We start from the raw sequence: 12,133 nt of genomic DNA on the forward strand, positions 1-12,133 counted from the left end.
CCCTCCAAATCCAAACAAGCCCTTAGGGATGTTATCTCAAAATTGACGAAATAGGTAAGGGGGTATGTGAATTTCACCCTTATAAATACATAAAATGCACGTGGGGATATCAGGCCCACGAGTTCCTAAATATGGTTTAACAAAATGTAACAACTGTTGTAATATACTAAAGAAATGAAACAAGAGACAAGAGACAAGAGAAGAAGAGAAATTATAATATTTCTTCATTAATTCTATTTTCATACATCGTACAATTTATAGATACATGATGGAAGATAAAAGGACATCAAGTTAATAGTCCACATACAAAGTAATGTTCACATATATTTTGTCTTTTAGATATCAACAAAATATCTTTTAGATATCAACAAAATGTCTTTTAGATTTTAACATTCCCCCTTGGACATTACTTCGAAATGTCAATGCCTCGTTAAAAACCTCGCTAGAAAACCCAGTGGGAGAAAAACTAGTCGAGGAAAAGAGTACACGACATAAGTAGATTCTTGTGTTGCATTAGTTGCCTCATTAAAAACCTTTAGCTAAGAAAACCATGTGGGGAAAAACTTAGCAAAGGGAAAAAAGGGTACAACTATAGACCTTCAAGACCCAATCTTCGGGATTGTCTTGAAAATTTGCTCCCCCTGATGATGACAATCTTCTGAGTGTATGCTAAGAAAAACCCAGTAGGTCAAAACTTAGCAAAAGGAAAAAATATGACGATAGATCTTCAGGACCCAATCTTCAGGATTATTCTTTAAGAATTTGCTCCCCCTGAAGACGATAGTCTTCCAAGTTTGCGCATACCAATATTGTGAACATATTTCTCAAAAGTTGATGTAGGCAGAGATTTGGATGTAAAATATTCTCCTATTAGTGATTGTATTACATTCCACAAGTTAATACCTATGGCAGAAACTATGAATTTATATATGCAGTATATGTACGTCATGACCATATTTTTATATGTGTCATTAGACGCTAGTATTTTTATATGAAAGTCCCTGATGGACTTAAAATTCCTGAATTGAGAGAAAACGAGAATCATAACATGTATAGCATTAAATTACAAAGGTGGTTATACGACTTGAAACAGTCGAGTAGAATATGGTATAACCGACTGAGTGAGTTCCTCCTAAATAGGAGATATGCAAATAATGATGTATGTCCTTGGGTGTTTATAAAAAATTCAAAAATAGCTTCTGTATTATCTCGGTCTATATTGATGATATAAATGCTATTGGAACGCACAAGGAGCTTACAGAAGCTAGCTTATGCCTAAAGACGGAGTTTGAAATGAAAAAAACTTGGGAAAAACCAAGTATTATCTCGACCTGCAGATCAAGCATGTTCCTAAAGAAATATTGGTATACCGGTCAACCTTCCTGAAGAAGGTCATGGAGAGATTTTAAATGAATAAATCTCATGAACTTAGCACACCAATGGTTGTTAAAAGATTTTAAATGAATAAATCTCATGAACTTAGCACACCAATGGTTGTTAAATCCCTTGAAGTGGATAAATACCCATACAAACCTAAAGAAGATAAAACTTAGCACACCAATGGTTGTTAAATCCCTTGAAGTGGATAAATACCCATACAAACCTAAAGAAGATAACGAGGATATTACCCGAAGTCCCGTATTTGAGCGCGCTATTGAAACACTTATTTATCTTACAAATTGTACTATGCCTGATATTGCATTTGTGTTACACTTGCTAACAAGAATTAGTGCATCTCCTAAAAGGAGATATTGAAATAGTGTTAAATATATCCTCTGTTATCTTCAAGAGATCTTTGTTTATTCTATAAAAGAAATCAAAATATGACATTGGTGGGCTATTCTGATGTTGGTTATATGACTGATCCCCATATTGCCAAATCTCCGGCTGGTTATGTTTTTCTCTGCAGTGGTACTGTTATTTCTTGGAGGTCTATTAAGCAGACAATGTTTACTAGTTGAAACCACTCAGAGATTGTTCCTCTATATGTGCCCCATGCGAACGTGTAAGGTTCAAATCGCTGATAAAACACATTCGATGATCGTGTGGCATATTAGACGAGGATATTACCCCCGCTGTCTTTTCTAAGGACAATGTAACTTGTGTTGCATAAATGAGATGTGGAAAATTTTTATCCACTTGCGCTCAAAAATAACAATGAAATTAACATAGATAAGTTCGCTCTAAGTAGTGACAATCTAAACGATTTGATCACCAAATCTCTTAATATATAAACTTTTAATTTTATGATATCGTGCTTGGCCACCACGGTAATCATAGACTTGAATGTTTGTTGTCTTGAGGGGGAGCGAATTATTTTTCAGAATAATCCTGAAGATCAAACCCCGAAGACGGTGGTTGTACTCTTTTTTCCTTAGCTAAGTTTTTGTCCCACTGGGTTTTCTTAGCCAAAGGTTTTTAATGAGGCAGCTAATGCAACACAAGTTTGGATCCCGAAGATCTATAGTTGTACTCTTTTTTCCTTTGCTAAGTTTTTGTCCTACATGGTTTTTCTTAGCGAAAGGTTTTTAACGAGACAACTGATGCAGAAATAATGTATGTATGTCATGTACTCTTTTTCTCGACTAGTTTTTCTCTCACTGGGTTTTTTCTAGCGAGGTTTTTAACGAGGCATTGACATCTCGAAATAATGTCCAAGGGGGAGTGTTGAAATCTAAAAGACATTTTGTTAAAATCTAAAAGACAAAATGTATGTGGATATTACTTTGTATGTGGACTATTAACTTGATGTTTTTTTATCTTTCATCATGTATCTATAAATTGTATGATATATGGAAATGAAATTAATGAAGAAAATAATTTCTCTTCTTCTCTTGTCTCTTGTCTCTTGTCTTATTTCTTTAGTATATTACAACAACAACATTAGACTTATTGGGGAATTTCACTCTCCCCGCCTACTACAATATGTGCAACTCCGAAGCCAACCCACAATCAACAAGATATAAAATGACCACAATCAAGAAAAAAGAACACCGGGATTTACGTGGTTTGGTCGACTAACTTCGACCTATGTCCACGGGGCAACACTACGGGAAATTCACTATGTATCAGGGAGAACTACAAGAGGAACCACTCAACTCTCGTCTCTCAATCTCTCAACCTCATATACATAATCAACTCTCATATTCTCTCTAAAGAGCACTCCTCGTAATCTTTTGCTCGGATAAAGATCACAAAACCCTCGCCTCTCGTACAATATTCTTGAATCAGGCTACGCCCTCTACTAACCCTATATTACAAGAATATTGACTCTCTCTCTCTCTCTCTCTCTCTCTCTCTCTCTCTCTTTACTACATCTTCTCTCTACTCTCTTCTTCTTAGTTTTTCCTCCAACAATAGAAGAATATATATAGAAAATCAAAACTTTATCTCTAGCCTAACTTCCTAATTAGAATAGGATTCAAACTCCTAATCATGATGGAACCCAAACTCCTAATCATGATAGATCTCTAACCCCATCTAATTCTCATAAAGTTCTACAAAGAATCAAAGACACAATTCCAATAATCTCCACCTTGGATTTGATTCCCAAACTCCCTTAATGATATATCATCATCGTCTTGAAACTTTGCCTCTCACGCTAGAGTCTTCTATTTCTTTCGCACTTCAAATCGAAGCAGCCACACTCCTAATCAGAACACATGCACTCCAACTGGTTTTCTCGTGATCCTCACTATCATCTGCTTCACTGTGGTGCCTCTACCTCTCTTGTGTGCACCAAGAGATCTTCGCCACCTCTGACAATAAAAGAAAATCATCATGTTTGTCCTCCCAAGTTGATCCTGACAATAGCCTCCCCTTACTTGTTATCCTTGTGCTCCCCCTACATCACTCGTCTCGAATCATATCAGTGCACCTCTCCTACTCCACACTACGAGCCAGATGCTTATATCCCCTCCATCACTTGGCTTGGACAAAATATATGAGCGCTCATCATCTTCAAGTCCAATGCCACTATCTCTATTACCCTGTGTGTCACTCGGTCGTGCCGGCTTGCAAGCTCCACCTAATCTGGCACTGTCCTTCTTCAGTCTACACACAAACCAACTCATGCTCCTTATCTGCCATCAGATTTATCTTGCTGTTGAATAGCGGAATATCAAACTTCAGACCCGAAGAAGTCATCATTCTCTAACTACGATCAAAATTCAAATTAGTCATTATAGAGATTGAATTTGATAAAACTGACTCCAAAAACGAACTCAGCACGTTTAAAAACCTTATGAACGACTCCTGGATCACCAAAATCCGCCTCCAAATCCTCGATCAAAAGATAAATCAATCTCAACCGTTGGATCGGCATGAACAGTACCCTCCGAGCTGTTACAGTGTTCCTAGTACAGTATCCTTCTCGGTTGCTACAGTATGCCATTGCTACAAAATTTTTTTCTTTTCATCTTTATTCTTGTAACGCCGATCTTCAATCTTACACTACGTCGTCTTCTATCTTGCGAATTCACTCCCAGATCCATCACCATCATCATGGCTCTGATACCACTCGTTGGGGAATTTCACTCTCCCCGCCTACTACAATATGCGTAACTCTGAAGTCAACCCACAATCAACAAGATATAAAACGACCACAATCAAGAAAAAAGAACACCAGGATTTACGTGGTTCGGTCGACCAACTTTGACTTACGTCCACAGGGCAACACTACGAGAAATTCACTATGTATCGGGAAGAACTACAAGAGGAACCACTCAACTCTCGTCTCTCAATCTCTCAACCTCACATACATAATCAACTCTTATATTCTCTCCAAATCCCACTCCTCATAATCTTTTGCCCGGATAAAGATCACGAAACCCTCGCCTCTCACAAAATATTCTTGAATCAGGCTACGCCCTCTGCTAACCCTAGATTATAAGAATATTGACTCTCTCTCTCTCTCTCTCTCTCTCTCTCTTTCTACTACATCTTCTCTCTACTCTCTTCTTCTTAATTTTTTTCTCCTACAATAGAAGAATACATATAGGAAAATCAAAACCCTATCTCTAGCCTAACTTCCTAATTAGAATAGGATTCAAACTCCTAATCATGATGGAACCCAAATTAGAATAGGATTCAAACTCCTAATCATGATGGAACCCAAACTCCTAATCATGATAGATCTCTAACCCTATCTAACTAATCATGATGGAACCCAAACTCCTAATCATGATAGATCTCTAACCCTATCTAATTCTCATGAAGTTCCACAAAGAATCAAAGACACAATCCCAACAAGACTACAAAGCTCACAAGTTTATTCAACAAGCGGTCCAACAAAACCTACCGTTTGCAGCTAGCACAAAGATGAGCCAGACACAGAAACGTGTCGGTCCACTTATTTTCAAATATATTAACATCTCGATATCAGCTAGGAGTAAATATGCAAAAACGCAAGCCAACAAGCCTTTAGTCTAGCGAAAAATGGCTTGTTCTGCCTTCAATGTCTTCACGAAACACGTATGAACATTAATAATCATGGGTTTCGAATCGATCTTAATCAATTGCATTCGGACGTTGGAGAGTTCATTTGCTTAATCATAATCATCTATTATTTAATGAATGTTGGATTTGCGATGCAAACTTGGATGGGGTGAATATGGTTGCTATCGTTTTTCGCCAAAAACTCAGAATATGTAGTGAAAATATAAAATAAAATGATTAACGATAATCAAACAGAAATAGCAATCAATTATGAACACACAAAGATTTTATAATGGTTCAGATAATAATATAACTTTCACCCTTCCTTCTCATGAAGGAGCTTCCTTAATATGCAAAGAGCTATCCTGAATCGCAAACCCGATTCAATATGCTTACAAGGTCGCATCTTAGAATCTACTTGAAACTAGTCATCTAGCCTAACTCTCCACAATGAGTAACACCTAGCTCTAACTAGTCCTAACCCTCAATTTCCAACTGGTTTGAGTGCGCCTTAAAAACAAACTTAAATAAAAACCAACACAAATAGTTAAAAGCTCAAAAAACAAAGAAAGATCTCTTACATCCCTTTTATTAAACAAATCGTCCTTAGATTAATATGAGTGTAGATGTATGAAGAATGGTGTAGAGAATCAATCCAAGGGCAACTCTTCTCGCTGAAATAATATGAGAGGGTGTGAGCGATAGCGAGAGTTTGTCAAGGCGCTAGGGCACAAATCCTTCAATGAAATCTATCACGAATCAAAACTGTAAAACTCTCCCCCCCCCCCTCTTCTCAATGATTTAAAGTCCTCAATAGGTCCCCCCCCCCCCCTCTTCTCAATGATTTAAAGTCCTCAATAGGCCCGGAAAGAGATGTCCTAGACTTGTTAAAAATTGGAGACAAAATAAACGATGAATGACTAAGATTAAATCTGCAATCTGCCGTGTTGACCATCGATGGTGACTCTCAACCATCGATGGCTAAGAGACCCATCAATGATACGAAAGTCTATATAGTAAATATCATCGATGTATGAAATAGGCCATCCATGAGCTTGTCCTACCATCGATGGTGGATGCCTACCATCGATGGTGAGGAGCCGAAATCAGCTTTTGAGCTGAATTTCGAGTCGTTTTGCCTTGTACACTTCTTATACATGTATTTACATGTACTATATGTGACACCCCTGAGTTCACACAAGACTGCAGTCCAAGGTAAAACCAGAGATGTTAAACCTACCATGCACCCACACTGTGCATAAACATGTTTCACCAATCACAGTAATATCCTCTAGTAGAATCAAATAAATGTGCAGGTACAAACAGGCAAAATAAAGGGAATAAATGTAATAGACATGATATAGAAGAGATATCTCATAAAAAGGGAATAAATGTAATAGACATGATATAGAAGAGATATCTCATAAATAAAAAGAATCATGTCTCAACTATAATGTAATAGACATGATATAGAAGAGATATCTCATAAATAAAAAGAATCATGTCTCAACTATAATACATCTAATATCTGAATAATAAAAATATCTTAACATGAATCAACTAAAAATCGTACTAAGGCATACTGCCTTTATAATATGAATATGGAACTCTAATGTCTGGATAAAACTCAAAACTACAGTGGAGTCTCTACAAGTAAAAAATACACGACGGCGACTATGCCAGAACTCTGTCACCATTCGGCTCTCCGAAACTCCGAACTACCTGAAAAGTAATTTAAAAGAAAAAGAATAACAACAAGAGTGTCAGAGCGCTACAACAAGATTACCTCCATCCGTCCCTAAGGGAAGGGCTACTAGATGGAGTGAAGGCTCTATCTATTAAACATAGTCTATCTAGATTTATTTTCCCCGTATCTAAGTAGGATTAATATTTAGAAACCTACAACACGAGACGTAGTACGTCGAGCGAAATAATCAAAACAAGGAAACCCTCATATATATACCATATGTCTCAAGTTGTAGATATCTAAACATTAATACCGAACTAAGAAAAGACAATCTAATGAAACCAATAATTAGAAATCCATAACACGAGACTGGTACGTCGAGCAAAATAATCAAAATAAGAAAACCCTCATATATATACCATATGTCTTAAATTGTAAATCTCTAATCATTGATCCCAACTAAGAAGTAAAGAAGATAGTAAAAGAAATAAGAAATCAACACATCATATTTATAATAACTTCTACTATCACTGGAGATATAGAATAAAATACCAACACATAATTTTGTATATTTTCAAAAGTAATGTATCTCAGTCATATAGTTCAATGATAGGTCGTATTCATAATCGGCATCTGTCATACTTAGGCTATCAAGTAATAGTCTCAGTGCAACGGACTACCCTGTAGGTATCCTGAACTGTATACACGGCTCATTAGTCTCATCGCAATCTCAATGCGTAACATGAGTGCGGGACGTACTACCAAATAGGTATCCTAGAAATACGGCTCACGAGCCTTATCCCACCCTAGTGCGGGACGGACGGCTAGATAAAGCCTCCTAAAATCCGACTCAATGGCCTGTACATATGGAATATCAACGCACTACCTCATGTAGTACTGAACTGAGCTCATCAACGATATCTACCTCATATAAATTTTTGTATCTCTGGTATGTCGATGCACTATCCTATATAGTACTGAGCTGTGCTCATCAATAACATTCACCTCATGTATAAACCATGTATATCTGGTATGTCGACGCACTATCCTATATAGTACTAAGTTGTGCTCATCAACGATATCCAACATGTATATGAATGATATCTAATTCAAATATGATCAAATCAAAATTTATCATAATCCCCTTGGAATTCTCAAATGTGTAACACAACATATTCATGACTATACGTGTAACATCAAGCGGCTCAAAACTCCACGAACGCACCTCAAAACGGCGCAACACAGCTCCACAAAACGAGCAGGAAAAACAGACGGGATATCTGTTAGTAAAATAAGCATATCTTTCTCTAGAAAAACTATTTTTACAAATGGTTATCTGTTTTGAAAACTAGATTCACACATCTTTCAAATGACATAAGTTTGGTTCAGTTTGGAGTTCATTTGTTATCCCAAATATCCAGTTAAATATTTTATATGTGTAGCCGTTTTTCTGCAGGACATGTTATCAGTAAACATAACATATATTTCACTATACAAAGTCTTTTTAAGAATGGTTTTCTGTTTTAGAAACTAGATACATATAGCTTTCATTTACAACTAGTTTGGTTAAATTTGGAGTTTGTTTGCTATCTTGAATTCTTAATTAAAGATTATACAAGTGCTGCAGTTTTCTGCAGAAAAACATATATATATAGTACATCACTTAAATTTCTCATATATGACTAAAATTATGAAAAACCCTAATGATCATGATCATGATACTATCATAAACAGCAAGGTAAGATTATTCATCTAGTATTTGTTTTAAGGTTTACTATCAAAAATCTGACTTTTAACACCTCAGGTTAAGATTAAAGCATGGAAACACATATTCAATATCATATTAATCATCTACACTAGTTATTTAACTATGAGGATATGTTTGGATGAAGATAATCTTGCCTCAAATATTGTTCTAAGTTTCTAAGATAAACAACAAGCAATCCATGAGCACAAACCACCCGTTCTCCCTCGTCACACGTCGATGAGCTCGCCCTCATGTCGGTATTTTGCTTCACAAAGCTCTCCAAACTCATAAGAATAAGATCTAGGATTTTTGAGGGGAGAGGGTGGATGCTAGGGTTCATAGATATGATAAAAGAAGATAATTTTTGTGAAAACACAGGTATTTATAGAGGTAAACCCGAAACAAACCTGTTTGACCCGAACTAGGAAACCTAGTCTGACTAGGAAAATAACCTTCGGTATTTTGGCCATAACTTTTACATCCGACCTCGGAATGAGGTGATATAAGATTTGTTGGAAAGCTCTTGAAGATACATATAACTTTGGTATTTTAAGTTTTTCCAGATTATAACTGTTTCAGTATGTAAAATGAATATATTTTTAACTGGTCTTTTTTCCCAGATTCAGGCCCCTGCACGTGTGCATGATATCACTTCTATATTCACATATATACATTGAATTGATCTCAAATCAATTCTTAGCATATTAAAACATTAATAAATATTATTTTTTCATAATACAACATATTTATTATTTATTATAAAATATTCAAATTTTTAGGGTTTTACATTCTTCCCCCCTTAAAAGAATTTCGTCCCCGAAATTCCGCAAACGTATCGTAGAGGTTAATAATACATTACCATAAATCTTCAGATATAAAATATTGAAATATCTACACTTAACACTCTAAAATGCGAATATTCCCACTTAACCCCTAACAAAACGGAACTAGTACGTCGGGCAAAAAATCCAAACAAGGAACCCCCATATATATACCATGTGTTCCGAATGATTAGAAGTTAAGTGTTAACACCTTATTCTAGCGTTAAATTTAAATATGACCATATGGGTAATCATGAACACCAATCAAAATCAATCAACTTACATGTTCAAAAAGGTTCGGGTAGTCGCGATGCATAACATCTTCGCGCTCCCAAGAATCTTCCTCGATATCTATACTTAACTATCTAGAATACAAATACTCCTACTTAACCCCTAACTAAGCGGAACAAGTACGCCGGGTGAAAATTCCAAATAAGGAACCCCCTATATATATACCATATGTTTCGAATAAATAGGAGCTAAGTGTTAATACCACCATTCTAGTGTTAAATATAAATATGAGCATATAGATAATCATAAACATAGACAAATCATATCCAAACAATTTACTTGCTCAAATAGGTGTAAGTAAATAGGTGCAAGTCGTCGTGATGCATATCCTTATTGCGCCCCAAGAAACTTTCTCAGCTCGTTTCCGATTCCATTGAACTTTAACTAAAGATATCACTTTGTTTCTAAGTCTCTTGTCCTTATTGGCAAGAATACACACATGAATTGCAATAATAGTTATATCATCAAGAATCTCAACCTCTGACGTGTCTAACATTCGCTGCTGCTCCTCGTCACGTAGATGCTTCTTAAATATCGAAACATGGAAGATATCGTATATACTCGACATCGATGCTGGAAGATCTAGCCGATATAAAACAGCTCCAAAGCGCTCCACTCTCCTGAATGGACCAATATACCTCAGGGAAAGTTTCCCTCATCTACCAAATCGCTGAACTCCCTTCATTGGTGATATTTTTAATAATACATAGTCCCTAACCTGGAACTCTAATGGTCATCGTTTCTAATCTTTATAATTCTTCTGATGACTCTGAACTAAAAAGTACGCTCCTGAATTATTGCTACTTTTCTATAGTCTGTCTCACTAACTCCGGTCTAAGCAATAGGTTGTCCTCTGGTTCTGCTCAGCAACTAGGCGATCTACAAGGCCTCCCGTACAACGCCTCATACGGTGCCATACCAATTGTTACTTGGTAACTGTTGTTATAAGTGAATTCAATCAATGGGATGTGATCCTCCTAACTGCCCTGGAAATCTATAACACAAGCCCGCAATATATCCTCCAACCCTTAATTGACTCTCTCCATTTGTCCATCTGTTTGTGGGTGAAACCCACAAGAATATGACAACTGGCTACCGGAAGAATTCTGGAAGCTCTTCCAAAAGTACGAAGTAAAAACTAAGCCTCAGTTTGATACAATCTTCTCTGGAACTCCATGAAATTTCACTTTCTCCTGGATGAATATCCTCGCATAAGTCTTTGGTCTAAAATCAAACTGGCTGAGGATGTAAAGATCTCGGTACAACGAGTATCTCAAAGTTGAAATCTGATGTCGATGCTTCTTGTTCAATGTGTCTGCCATAATGTTTGCCTTCCCCGGATGATACTGAATCGCGAACTCATAACTATTAATAAACTCAACCCATCGTCACTGTCTTTGATAGTTCTTTCTGAGAAAAAGATATTTCAAGCTCTGGTGATCCGAAAAAAATATCTCGAATTGCATTCCATATGAGTAATGTCTCCATGTTTTCAGTGCGAAGACCATTACTGCTAGATCCAAGTTGTGTGTGGGATTGTTCTGCTCATGCGTCCTTAATTATCGTGAAATATATTCTACTCTCTGGGTCTATATCAAAATACCCCTAGACCCGATAATGGTGCATTTGTAGGTCTTATCACTACTCGGAAACTTAGTCTTCAAAGTCTTAAAGGCCTCCTGGCACTTCGTGCCCCAAACAAACTGTACACCCTTTAGTCTTCAAAGTCTTAAAGGCCTCCTGGCACTTCGTGCCCCAAACAAACTGTACACCCTTCTTTGTAAAACGTGTAAGCAGTCTTAAAGGCCTCCTGGCACTTCGTGCCCCAAACAAACTGTACACCCTTCTTTGTAAAACGTGTAAGCAGCGTCGCAAATCTTCGAGAAGTCCTGAATAAACTTTCTATAATAGCCTGCTAATCTTAGGAAACTACGAATATTTGTAGCTGTTTTCGGTAGTTCCTAATCTAGTACGGCCTCCACCTTAGCTGGGTCTATTGCAATACTCTCCTGGCTAATAACATGGTCTAAAAATCTGACTTCAGAAAGCCAAAACTTGTACTTGCTGAACTTGGCGTACAACTGATGCTCCCGCAATGTCCGTAATGCCAAACGAAGATGCTGCTCGTGCTCTGCCTCTAATCTCGAATAT

The sequence above is a fragment of the Asparagus officinalis genome, chromosome 4, assembly GCF_001876935.1.
Source record: "Asparagus officinalis chromosome 4, Aspof.V1, whole genome shotgun sequence".
NCBI lineage: Eukaryota > Viridiplantae > Streptophyta > Magnoliopsida > Asparagales > Asparagaceae > Asparagus > Asparagus officinalis.